Source organism: Lagopus muta, chromosome 4 (assembly GCF_023343835.1).
Source record: "Lagopus muta isolate bLagMut1 chromosome 4, bLagMut1 primary, whole genome shotgun sequence".
NCBI lineage: Eukaryota > Metazoa > Chordata > Aves > Galliformes > Phasianidae > Lagopus > Lagopus muta.
The window spans coordinates 14,479,126-14,492,307 of record NC_064436.1 but is presented as its reverse complement, the minus strand read 5'-3'; the positions used below and the strand labels follow the sequence as shown (position 1 = coordinate 14,492,307).

Sequence of the window (13,182 nt, the reverse complement as noted above, 5' to 3'; positions counted from 1 at the left end):
CGGAGCAAACAGAATATTTTCACTGATGTCACTGGGATTTGGAGAACAAGTCATCAAAACTAGCAAGTTTCTCCACAGTAGAAGCAGCAGTTCCGTTAATTATTTACTCAATTCTAAGTCAACCTACCTTCACACCTCCCACTTACTTTAAATTTAGTAGCTTGCCTTCACTGGCTTCCTGAACTCAAAAGAGCTGAGCTATTTACTGAAGCACTCTCTCTGACAGAAACTCCAAATAGCAAACAAATCCTCACCATCTTAAATTCAGTAGCAAAGGCACGTGGGCAGTGTATGAGTTGCCAGCAGTAATTTATCCACATCACACCTCTTAGTCTACCATTATTCCTAACTTTCATCATTCACTGTATAGTCAGAGTGTAGTTATCAAGAGTAATCACAGAACCACAGAATTGTAGGGGTCAGAAGATGAGCTCCAGAGAGCATCAAGTTCAACCTCCAAATAAGCTTATTTACTTTCTGAACTGAAATAATTAAAACGTCTTTGTCCTGCTTGCATTTTGCTTTTGGAAAATTGCAACTAGCACTGCAGAACAGTGCTAATCTACTAAACTCTTATAAGTGACTGCTTCTCAGAAGGGTAACATCCAAAACCCCCAATCACACATCCTATGCATGTGTATACATGTAAGCACAACACTAAAATAAACAAGAGCACTTGCTTCCACCAGCAGGTGGCTAGGAGGCTTGCTGTGAAACCTTCCTGCCACCAATAAATGAGCATTTTCAGTTCCAGCTGGCTGGCAGGGACTCTCCTGGCAGTACCTTCCCCTACAGCACATCTCTGTACCACATTAAACACACCCAGGCCTGGTTCCAAGTGATGCTCTGACTGCCACCCCCAGGAGGGAATCCCCACCTGCAGTTGCAGAAGTGATACTTCTTAAATCTGCTTCAGACTTTTTACCACAAAGCACGTTGCATGTCAGCATGACTCGTACGATGGAAGCAAGGCGCATAGCCCTGGGTGGCTGCACACGGCAGCTCCCCTGCAACAAAGGGGAGCCCAACATTTTTGGAGAGCAGCATTTACCCCTGATCACTGCCCTCTGAGATAGCTCAGCACTGACAAGTGCTACAGAGCAATCCCATGGTTTAATGCTTTACCCACAAATGGCAAGGATGGAAAGGAGGGTTTGCAGAAGCTTTAGTCTACTAACCTCACTAAAGACCCTCACCCTGTGCTGGAATGGCAGCGACACATGGATGTACGCACAGAGCATCCCTGGTTGCAGAACAGCAGCTGTCCCCATACGTTGAGAAAAGGAGTAACAGAGTAGAACCAACTAGGAAGGTTATGGAATAAGGAGCCTACAACCCCATAGGGAAAGCAATTTCTGTAGCTGTGCATTACTTGGGTTCACAGAACAAATTTTACAGGACACACAGATAATGAAAGACTTCCCTGCTTTGATTTAAAGTTAAACATACTGCTAGCACTTCAGCAACTCAAAGATGATTCTATTGCAGTTTTTAACATACTAACAAGCTCTGGAGGAAGGTTCCACAGTAACACAGTAGCATTAGTTAACTTGCCCAAGACCACATTCAAAAAAGCACAAACACTTGTTACCTCAGCTGAGGTACAGTGACGAGTTGAAAGCAAACACCGGCAGGAGGCTCAGATCAAGGCACTATGCTTGAACAGCACAGGAACACAGGAGGAGCTAAGACCAGGGGAAGGACAGATTCAACAGAACATGAGATCAAGCCAGCTCTGTTACATTAACTTCATACAGATAGCATCTATTCTGTGAACACAGGGATAGTCACATGAGACTTCATTTATTATTTACGACTATACATGTTAGAAAACACAATCCCTCAACTGCTCCCTCAATAAATAAAATTTGATCAACAACTAATAATTAGGCTTAACAGTCCCATGCACTAGATTTAGGAACCTGTTTGCAACACTTTATGCCAAAGCCTCCAGTGCATTAAAGAGGAAGTGTCTTATCTTCGATTTACAATTACCTGACAACAGATCATAGACAAGAGCAGAAGAGTTGGAATGGAGATATCTACTCATCCTCTGTTTACGCAGCTACTACAAAAAACCATGCTATGGTTTTGGACTCTGTCCAACTACCATTCATCCCTACAGGAATCTTTCTGTTACTCCCATAAAAGTATAGACCCTTTTTAATCAAAAAATTGTTCAGGGCCATCATTCACAGCCTACAAAGATCTCAGCAACTGCCTTGCCACTGATGATTTACTAAATGACAAGAGAAATTTATGATATTGTTCTTTCTCTCTAAATAAACTTTCCTGTCACCTCAGCAATTCATCCCTCCCCTGTCATTAACTATCAGCTGGTAAAGTAAGCTAGAACTAAGTTGTTTCACGAAATTCAGGCATATTATTCCCTGTAGTTCACCACCTCATTATCCTTGTCTTACCTTCGACCCTAAATTTATGGCTTTGTTCTTCCCTACCACATAACTCTGCCTTATTCATTTTACTGATATTTCTTTGCCCTCCTTAACATAACTCATTTGTCCTTGATTTTGCAGACGTGCCCTGCATGATCTCACTTCAAGCACCACTCAGCCCAGTGATTCTTCCAACAATAAACATACAACCTTTCAGATAAATTAGCAAGTCTGCTTACAACGCTTTTATTTCATAAAGCACTTGTGCTTTAAACTTGACTATAAAGCAAAAGATCAAAATAACTAAAAGAATTGTTTTTATTCTCTCATCTACACTAAACTTCATCTATCCCATTACCACAAAATCATCTCAGTCCTCGACACCCAGTCTTCATGTCTTATAGACAAGGGTACCAACAGGGTACCTGCTGTTTTTCCTCAGCCTCACCTCCACCTAGTACAGGTAGAAAAGCACAGTGCTGTAGATGCCTATGCTGGGGACAACATATCTACCCAAAAATGTGAAACAAAGCATTTCCTCTATGAAGGCAGGCATGTCAAGCCTCCTCCATATGCAGGAGAGGACAACAGTCCCAGTTGGCATCCATATCCTGTTGCCTGCCAGAGCACCCAACTGAACCATCCTCTTGCTAGTAGATACTCCAGCTGCCTGCTTAGTTTACTGCTGTGATGCTACTCCACGAGAAGTCACAAAGGTCCACTCAAAGCTTTTTTTTTTCCTCCCAGTAATTTGCTAGCCTCCTGCAGCTCCAGGTTTTCCCGATAACCCACTGCCAGCAGTTATTCCTCAGTTACCATGACACCCACTAATATGCAAGACTCAAGCCTAAGAACAGTAAACAGTCAAGCCACACAAGACCACAGACAAGTTGTCAAGCAGATAACGATGAAAAAAAACAGAGAGACTCTCTGATTAATGTAAACCAGCGTTATTTCATTCAAATCCGAATTACAAATCTTACTGTGACTCAGTAAGTAACTTCAAGGATCAGAGAACCTTACCTGCAATTCACAGCAATGTTTTGCTATAGATACCCTTTTGCCTGCACAGAACCATTTCAAGCAGCACAAATAAGAGTGCAATTGATTCTGAATATATGCCTAAAGATACACTTTTTTTGCCTCCCGTTGCTATGCTACTCACAGTGAAACAACTTAGCACACCTATTTTCAAAAAACTTCAGGCAACTAGCAGCAGTAACAGACAAATTAAAACAATACTGCACTGTGACCATAGGTCACACTATGAAGCTGATCATCACAACAAAGCATTAGTGAACTACCTGGTAAAATGCCTTTGCTCAGTGTTCTAGCCTTTTCTTTTTGGTTTCTCAGTCTCACTACAAACAGTGTGACTCCTACAAGCGTTGGGGACCTTTAAAGATAGTCCTGAAGCCCCTGTGCTGAACAAGATTCTGCTGAGAACAGACCCACAGAAGTAATCAGCACAGGGATGCAGCCAAGTCCCTGCTAGGCTCTTCATTAGACTAACACAAAAGCAGGTTTTTGAGAAAAAAACCCAACATCAAGAAGGCAAAAAACCCCAATAACAACAAAAAAGCCCAAGAAAAACACCAACTACAAAACAAAGAAATTTTTTCATAAATCTTTCTTCAATAGTTAAATGAAATCACTGCTTCTATTCCAACAGGCTGTCCTAAGAGCTGTCTCCAAGGCATCTGCTGTTTCCCTTAAAACCACACAAGGTCAGTGCAGAAAAGCTGCAGGTCTAATACAAACATCAGCAGACTTAAAATAATTTTACAGAGCCTAATTAAGCTAAGACACTATCTTCCCCTAGAGACTCAGGCACCAGCACCACAGCCTTTTTTCCCCCTGGACAGGAGCCCTTAAGTAACCAGCCTTGTTTTCCTTCACATAGGTATCTCAAGGCACAGAATATAGGGAACCAGAAGCAAAAAAGCTGTGGCACTACTGCTTGAAGACTACAGCACAAAACAACTACACTGCAGCAACATTTACCATATGTAAAAACTCAACACATTAATCCACTCCTAAAGCTGTATTGAAATGCTCCTGAGGCTGATACATACAAGGACTGCCTGCGCAAGTGACTGTGATTTGGCCCTGGTGGAGGGCAACTGGAAGGTGAATAGATAAAGTTTCAGCACCTTTATAGCCAGACTAAAGACTGTGTTTGTGGCTGATGAGAAAGCAGCAGCGTGAGGCTCCAAGTATTCAATGTTGCTATGTTTGGCAAGAATTTCTCCCTCAGTTTAACCTGAAATGCAGTAATCTTTGGTATTTCAGTTCCAGTTTCTCCTTACACAGAGACTAGTAATACGCTAGTAATTACGGCCATTAGTAACAAAGTTTAAGTAATTAAATTCAAATTTTTGGGAGCTATTCTGGAACAGAATTTAGGGCTTCACTGGTGAAAACTCCTAGCACTAACTCTGCTACGCTTTTGATAATGGAATTGTTAGATATACTTTTAATACTGCTTTCTGTATAAAACTGATAGACAAGGTGATCTATCTCAAGTAAAAAAAAAAAGAGATAAATTAGGAAAGTAACAAGTAGAAAAATATGTCACTGAACATAGTTTTTGAAGTTCAGTATCTCAATGCTGCCCACGACAACTACCTATCACATGAAGAGCAAGACATCTTATATCAGGTTTCACAGCTACATAGCAATAACAACTCCTTCTTGGTTCCCGCAGTTATAATGAAGCATCAGAGCTAATCTGACTACCAACTTCAGATACTTAGCCACAAATTCCCACTTAATCTGTACATTTCAAACAGTATTTAAGCAATCAGATTTTAAGGAGAAACTATTCTTATTATATCAACTTAAACACAAAAATATTCATAGTCCTTCCTATGCATGCCAAAGTTGAGCTCAGCAGCCACACTGCTGAAATCATTTGTAATCCTCAGTGTGTTATTCGCTTGTATTGCCTGATTAATTATACTAAAAAGAGAAATAAGATGAAGAAGTGGAATGCTTCAAGTTCCATTGATGTAGATAAACTTTCAAGGACAGATTTCAGAAGCATACACAAACATGGAATATTTCTGAAACAAGTATGTAACTCAGCAGGTTTCAGAAGATACTCAGCGACTTTCCCAAAAGCATAACAAAAAAGCATCTCGTTCTACATATGGAATATGTGCTCTGAAATAGATGTGGAGGTGAAAATAAAACTCAGATCCAAATTACACAGAACAGATTTGAATGTGATGGCACAAACCTCTCCCACGCTCAAGAGGCTCAGCCTGAATACCAAGTGCACGTAGCAGTCAGCAGTGCTTAAAAACCAAGTGATCAGCAGGAGACAATGAACCAAGTTTGAGTTCAAGTCCAGAAATACATGGTCTCTCATCTTAGCATTAGATCAAGTCATGTCCAGCTTTACAGCAGTAGCAAAACTACTAAGCTCCCTATGACACCACAAGAAATATTTGATTGCCATTTAAATGGATGAAGTCCTAGCCATATCAAGGTAAATATGACTGCTACCAACTGTTTAGGAGCCCCTATCCCTGCTTTAACAACAGTTTAACAGAAATGTCTGACTGAAACAATTGAGAAAGTATGCAACACAACCTGTCTGCACACTAGATGCAACACTAGGCTGGACATGGTACATTCCTGCTTCCTTGGCCACTCATTTCCAGCATTACCACAATTACATACAGAGAAGTGCTGCAGGAGAACAGCTGTGGTCAGCTGGCTGGGCTTAAAAACAAACCTCCTGAGAAGGGTTTGTTTCTGTTCCAGCTCTTATTAAGAGAAGTGTCATACAGGGGGTAGCAGGTGACACCACAGCTCCCAAAGCCAGTATGCTGCCACCCTGGTGATCCATCTTCAGCAATGGCATGGGGCAAAGCCCAGCCTGCATTTCTGAAACCACTGCCCAGCCAACAGGAAACACTAGGGAAAACCTGACTGATCTAAATAGACCCCAGAACCCGAGATATCAAAGATCTTCTTCAACCACTTTTCAATTCCCAATTGAAAAGTCAAACCCCAGTATAACACTATAATGCAATGGAAAGCACAGCAGCAACCTCAGTGCAACAACCATAGACACAGAAACAAAGGATAAAAAAAAAATCCACTGACCCTTAGAAGGCCTCAGGTACACAACAAACTCCAACAACACACCCTTACCTTCATTGTCAACACTTAAATGAGGTCTGGGAAAGGGCGGATCCCAGTTCCACCTCTTCTGGTCATTGTATACACCTGAGCTCCCCTGAGTCAGCCCTGCTTTCCCACCAGGTGCTCCATCACTGGTTCAGGCCATGGCTTAGCATTTCTGCTACACCTACTGACTGTTTTTTTACCCTTTCAGAACAGTTCTCTAGGAAGATCAGAGCAAGTTACAGCTTTTTTTATTAGCAAGAAAAACAACAAATCCTCAGAAGGCTGTACTCTATCTAGCAGGAGCCCTAGGTTTTTGCATGCAGCATCACAAACACCAGATCAAGGGGTTGTCCATGCTGCAAGTCAAGCTCTCCACAAAGGGAGCAATGCAGAGGTGCGCCTAGCTGCAGGTTGAGCTCAAGCATGCTGCCTTTTTTTCCCCTTGAAGTTTCATCCCCCTCCACAAATAATAATAATAATAATCTGCTGCTAAATCAGGCACAGGTGCAGTGCCAACAGTTCCTGAAACTTGTATGAACTCTTAGTTCTATCAACTGTTTTCAGCTTTGCATCATTTAGGTATGCTCCAAGGAGGCCTGATAAGCATAGTGCTGAACATGTCTGCAAAGTCTGAGAACAGCTTCACTCATGGCTCCTAGCACTGTTAATATTCATGCAGCTGATGTAGCATTTTAACTCTAGTCATCTTTTGTACAAATAATGTGGGTCTTGCGGTTTCCTGCTGAATTAGAGCAAGTTTTATTACATGGTAGCCCTCTGAGTAGCACTGAGTATGATAATTAAGGAGGCTTTCTGGCTGAAGGATTTTTGTCTGTTTAGTTGTTTCCTGGCACTGCTTCTGTAAGGGGTAATTCCTGCAAAATAACGTGTAGCCTCATTGCATTGCTTAATGAAAACAGCAAAGAAGCTGACCTCACCAGAGCTGCAGAAGACACATTATGTTATCTTGTTTTTTTTTTTTTTCCCCCCCTCTTTCTTCCAAGCTTATTACAAAGTTCAAGCCCACCATAATAGCTGAACTACAATAAATATTTCACTCACAAGTGCTAGAAGGCAATTCTTTCTAATTCCCTCTAACAATTACATAAATCTGAATGACAGGCTATTTAATCTCAGTAATGGTTAACAGTCTCTGATTACAACAGTTAATTTTACCCAAAGGAATAGCAACTACTAGTCAAGAAAGCTGTGGTAAAACCTTGCTAATGAGAAACACATTTAAAGATAGCATGGCTAGAAGATTTCTATAAACCAGTTCATTTTTCCTTGATGAGTGTATTTTACTTCTATCATGAAGAGACCAGTAAGAAAACCCAAGTGTATGTAAACCCTGAAAATTACTCAAAACTGCTTTGGAATATTCTGGGTCTCTTTCAAGTAACAGGGACTCCTCCTCACTTTGACAAGCAACCGTTTTCACAACAGCTTCTTTAATTAAAACTTTTAAAGCACTTTACATTGTAAGATATATCCTGTACAGAACAAAAACACTGGCTCTGAAAGTGGTGGTGACCTACAAAATTAGAGACCTCTCAGGGAGCCTACTTCACTCTTACAGTACTGGTAGATGTTATGTCACCGGCCTACAGCAGCAGTACAGCATGAAGAAAGACCCAGCCCACAACAGTCAGTCTGGCTCTTGAGATAGCATCTGTTTGTTCTGGATTTGAAAAGAAAGTTAAGGAATTTGCAGTATGATACTAGGCTCTCAGATACAAATGCTTTCAATGTTTAGTGCTCCTGTGCACTGAATCTCTCTGTTTCTCATCACTTTTAGACTTAAAACGACATAGACTTACGTATAGTCAACAAATATACGGATACATAGTTGCAAACAAACAGTAAAGTAAAGCTGGTCTTTAGAGAGCATATAGCTGGAAAGATTACATTACAGAAGAATAAACAGAAAAGAATAGAAAAGCTTACCTGCATCTCAAGCTCACAGAAAAAGACTCCCAGAGCAATGATCTCCAGAGAGAGATCCTTCCTTAGCGGCAGTCAGCCCTTAAGTGGGGTGTAGGACAAGTGCACCCAGGCTCTATCCCTTCCAGTCACTCAGCTGAATTGCCTTCACCTGTGCTCCCATAGCTGACTCATTGCTTGCCTCAGGTGATCAATTAGAGGTTCAGGCAGTGATTCAACAGCTCTCATACAACTTATCTAATGAGAAAACACATTTTCTAAAGGATGACAGGCAGTGTAGTGCTATGCTTTAAACCCGCAATGCAGAATTTATTTTTTATCATATAGTTTAATATTTTCCTTTTAAATCATTGCTCATTTATTGGCAAATTATCCCAAAGAGCACTGTCAACGGTATAAAATGTTAACCTTTCCTATCTTTCCATTGCTCCTGGGGGCCAGAATAGCTGAGATCAAAGCTGAAACTAACCAAGAAATGGTAGAAGCATGTCTGTCAAACCACAGTTATTATTTAGGATTGCACTGCTAAGAATTGGCAATGACACTCTTTTTTCACAAGGCTTGATGAATCTATATAGCTTTTACATTGTATTGTACAAATCCATGTAAGAGCAACATCTTGACTTCTTAGTGCACAGTTAGATTTCATAAAATCTGTTTTTTTTTTTTTTTCCTCTTAGTCTCTCACACTTATGCTGCACTGCTGCAAAATTGAATTAAATTAAAATCTGCTTACTCCAGAGTGCACCTACAGAAACTTCATTATATTTTACTCAGTCACAGGAAGGTTTGATTTGCTTAGATACAGGAAATTAAGAACACACTGTCAAGTAAAAGAACAACACAGGGAACAAGTTATTAACCAAAAAGTATGCTAATTAATTGACATATAGTTCTAGGCTTAGATTCACATGGCAGTAACATTGATTGTAAAATGTAATCTCAGAAAAGCCCAGAGCCTAGATTTTGATGAGATGCTGTTACCACTCTGTGGTAGTGCTGATAGCCTAATTCAAATAAATTGAAAGCTGTCTCTCTCTTAGGCAAGCTTTGGGAAAGTGCCTTTACCTCTTTTCCACTGACTTCATTAGGTTGGAGGATAAGGTGCTGACTGCCTAAAACATCAGTGTGCTGTTTTATGGCCTTATAATTGAAATCCAAAGTAGAAACTTTAATTGATCAGAATGTTGTGGTGCCTTTTGCAGTCAGTGCTTGGTTCTCCTACTTAACAGAATATAGAAGTCTTTTTCTTCCTACAGTTGTCTTCTTCATATTTGTGCAAAGATTTTTTTTTTTTCAGGAGCAGATGTACAGAATAACGGTTCTGTAACACATAGTTTAAGGGAGAAAACGTTGATGACCAAAGTAATGTGACTGATCCAAATGTTGATTACATTGGAGAGCAGGACAGTGTCTGAAATAAAGATAAAGTGTAAGCATTCAAATGTAAGTCAAAACACAAATCTTAAAGTTTGGGGAGCTACCTCTGGTGATGGAGACAAGAAATGAAGTTTGTGACAATTCTGGCTCTGCTACAGCTTCAGAGTATTCAACACTAAGATCAATCTGTAACAGAAAATATTGTTCTTGCTGAAAATAAGTTTCCACTGAAGTTTCCAATGAAGTGCTGTTTAACGGTACCATAAATCATTTAAATATTACAACGGTGATTCATTAGGATGTGCTCCCACCAAACCTGCTTTGCTTAGCAGGACAGTTAAACTACCACAGCTAAGTATAGATTATAAAGAAAAGGTGCTAACACTTTCAAGTACGTACTTACACAAACACTATAAATAGCCTACCATGTTGTCAGCTAGTACGTGACAGAGGCATGGAATGGATGCTCTCCCACGGGAATTTTCTGTGCTCCCTCTGTGGCTTTTCTGGGAGCAGCTGCTCTTAGGGAGATATCTGAATGTTCTTTTTATTGTTACTAATTTCAGACCCAGTAGCAGCAAGAAAAGGCTTGCTAGCAGTGAGAAACTGAGCAGGCTGCTCAGTACAGTTTTGCGAGTGTGCTGATCTGCAGCGTCATTGGGTGTGTCAGCAGTAGGGACGGAGTTACATCCAGGTTTCACACTGGAGAGCTGAACCTGCAATGTTATATAGCTCAAGTTAAACTGAAGCTCTGTTATAAACATTTCACAAACCTTGGGTGTTTTTCTCTAATGGGCTTTCAAACAGTTTGACATGCATAGCACAACAGTGAAGAAAGACCCCAGCAACACTCCTGTACTACAAGCCAACCAAAATATCAATACGTAGCACACTTATGCCAGATGAGTTTTTCTGGAGTTATACTTGCATGGGGCTCTGGCCTGACATGCAGAAACAATTAATCCTATCATGAAAACTAGTGTATTTATATAGGCAGTCCTCAGCTAGCCTTTTCACTGATCTCATCTTTCTTTTATTTTGTGGGTTACTCCTGTCATTTATAACAGAAGAAGTGGATATGGAGAAAGAAAATGAAGGGAGGAAAAAAAGAGGTCTTACACTTTATCAGTTCAGAGAGTATCCAAAATGAGGCCATCTTCTGAGTCAGGATAAGAATTCACAAACCCTCTCTAAATACAACACTACTGCTAGTCTATGATATTACCACTATGAAGTTTATAAACAGATGTCTGCATCAAAGGATGGTGTTGTCACCAAGACCTTTGGTTTGAGACTGAAATTCCCTGCTGATGAGAGCATCTGTGCTATCAGATCTCTGAGCTGGCGCCATCACAGCACCTTCTTTTATCTTTACTTACTATCTTTACTTATAATCTGATCCTGGCTCTGCATAGTTATTTGCTAAACTTTCACTGCTGTTGGTTACAGTAAATGTATTCTTCCTTTGCCCAAGCAGGGAGGCAGCTTAGGAAACAAGCTCCTGTTATTTGGCTACATCTGTGAAAATCAACCTTATCTTGAAAACTTCTCTTCCTCAGACCTCTACTCCCAGATCTGCTACTAAGAAGCACTGTTGAGTGTCGGGCTATTACAACTCTTGAAAACAACATCTTGGATAGCTTTTTTGTTGTTGTTGTTGTTTTTCTTTACCTGTTCCTTTTACAGGAACAAAAAATATACATTTTAGCTTTGCCTGAGCTAGGTATCAGCACAGCGCAAGCCATTAGGATATAGCTACCTGTAAATAATTGGGGAAATAGTCTCAAAAAAGTAAACAACAATGAGTTTAAATTACATCAGTCAAAAAGGATTATACCTTGTAGATAAAGCCTCTTTCAGCAGTAGTTTCCCATACAAAGAAATCCTGTATACTTTATCTTCAAACAGCATTTGAAGCTTACATAGAACCCAATAAAACCAGAAATATGGGCAAACGCAACAGGTTAAAATGCTGTTATAGCACTTGAATTTACTCAGTTTGTTTTGTTACTTCACCTTACTATTTGTGCCATTTTAGAGCTAACATAGTATAACACAAGGTTGGCTTTGCTCTCCAATATATTTTTTGCAGATTTGTCACTAAGATGTAAGTTCTACCTCTCCTAGCTAACTCCATGTTTTCAGATCATGATGTCATTTTTTTTTCCTGCGCCTGTTAGCATATAATATTTTCAGTTACCAGGTTCACGTGGCATTTTTGATTTATTTCAATGAAATTTTTCTTAGGTGCCTTTTAAGCAAAACAAAAAAATTGATAGATTGTAGTCTCGATATTAAGCTTAATATTAACCTCTTGTACAGATAGTAGTCCATCAAGAGTAACAACATTACTGTATAATCAAGATATCATAATCAAAATATAATTGCGTATAATCAATAGATATCAAGATGTTATAATTGCAATATAATTGTATAATCAACAGATATCAAGATGTTATAATCACAATATAATCAACAGAATTAGGCAAAGTAGACAACAATCACAAAAGAAAATAAGTGGAAGAGCTTACCCTTCAACTGAGCTCTCCAGAAAACACCAAGAGAGATGATCTCCAAAAGAGACCCTTCCCCTTTGGTAGCCAGCTCTTAAATAGGTATAGGAGGGGTGCAGCCTGGCTCCACCCCTTCCAGCAGCACAGGTGAATTGCCTTCACCTGTGCTCCTCTGGCTGACTCATGGCTCACCTCAGGTGATCAATCAGAGGTTCAGGCCGTGACTCAGCAGTTCCCATACAATTACAGAAAGAAAACATGCTGACAGTCAGCAGGTATACAGCTCCCAGCCCAAGTGTTCATATAGTGCGTTTCTAGCTCCATCATTACTACATGCATGGTAAAGTTTAGCGTTCTCACTGGATTATATGTTAGAAACACTACAGTTCAGCTCAAAACTGTTCAGTATTTTATTTTAAAAATAAATTTCATTGAAACTGTATGTGCAACAGCACTGGAGTCTGGCACACAACTGAATCAGTCTTGCTGTTTAGTTCTGCCAGACAATTGATCTGCAGTACGATTGCTATTTTTATCCCTACTTTCGAAATAGAGTCAATCATGACAACATTCCAATGAAAGACTGGGTGCTGAACCATTCTAATCTGTGACTAATAAAAAATCCTAACATTTTATTAAATCCAGTCTCATCTCCATCATTACTGCTGGCAGAGTAGCATTCTTCTGTTTCTTCAGCGAGGCATCTGTGATGATCAGATGGCCAACTTCTTCCTTTGTGTCACTCCTGCAGGCCTTTTCTTCCCTTCCAATTCATTCTCGATGTCCCAGATGTGTTTAATCTAGGAGTT

The 13,182-nt window shown here is 40.0% G+C and overlaps 1 long non-coding RNA gene across 3 annotated transcripts in view; it reads right to left on the bottom strand.

Moving 5' to 3' along the window:
- LOC125692257 (uncharacterized) overlaps positions 1-13,182 on the bottom strand; it is a 23,936-nt gene extending 10,754 nt beyond the window's left edge. Inside the window, exons 1-3 of one of the 3 annotated variants that reach the window (XR_007376550.1) lie at positions 12,392-13,182; positions 10,286-10,576; positions 9,965-10,046 (exon numbers count right to left, since the gene is read on the bottom strand). This is a non-coding gene — a long non-coding RNA (uncharacterized LOC125692257). The remainder of the gene's footprint in view (positions 1-9,964; positions 10,047-10,285; positions 10,577-12,391) is intronic. The other 2 variants (XR_007376548.1, XR_007376549.1) reach the window with 2 other exon arrangements.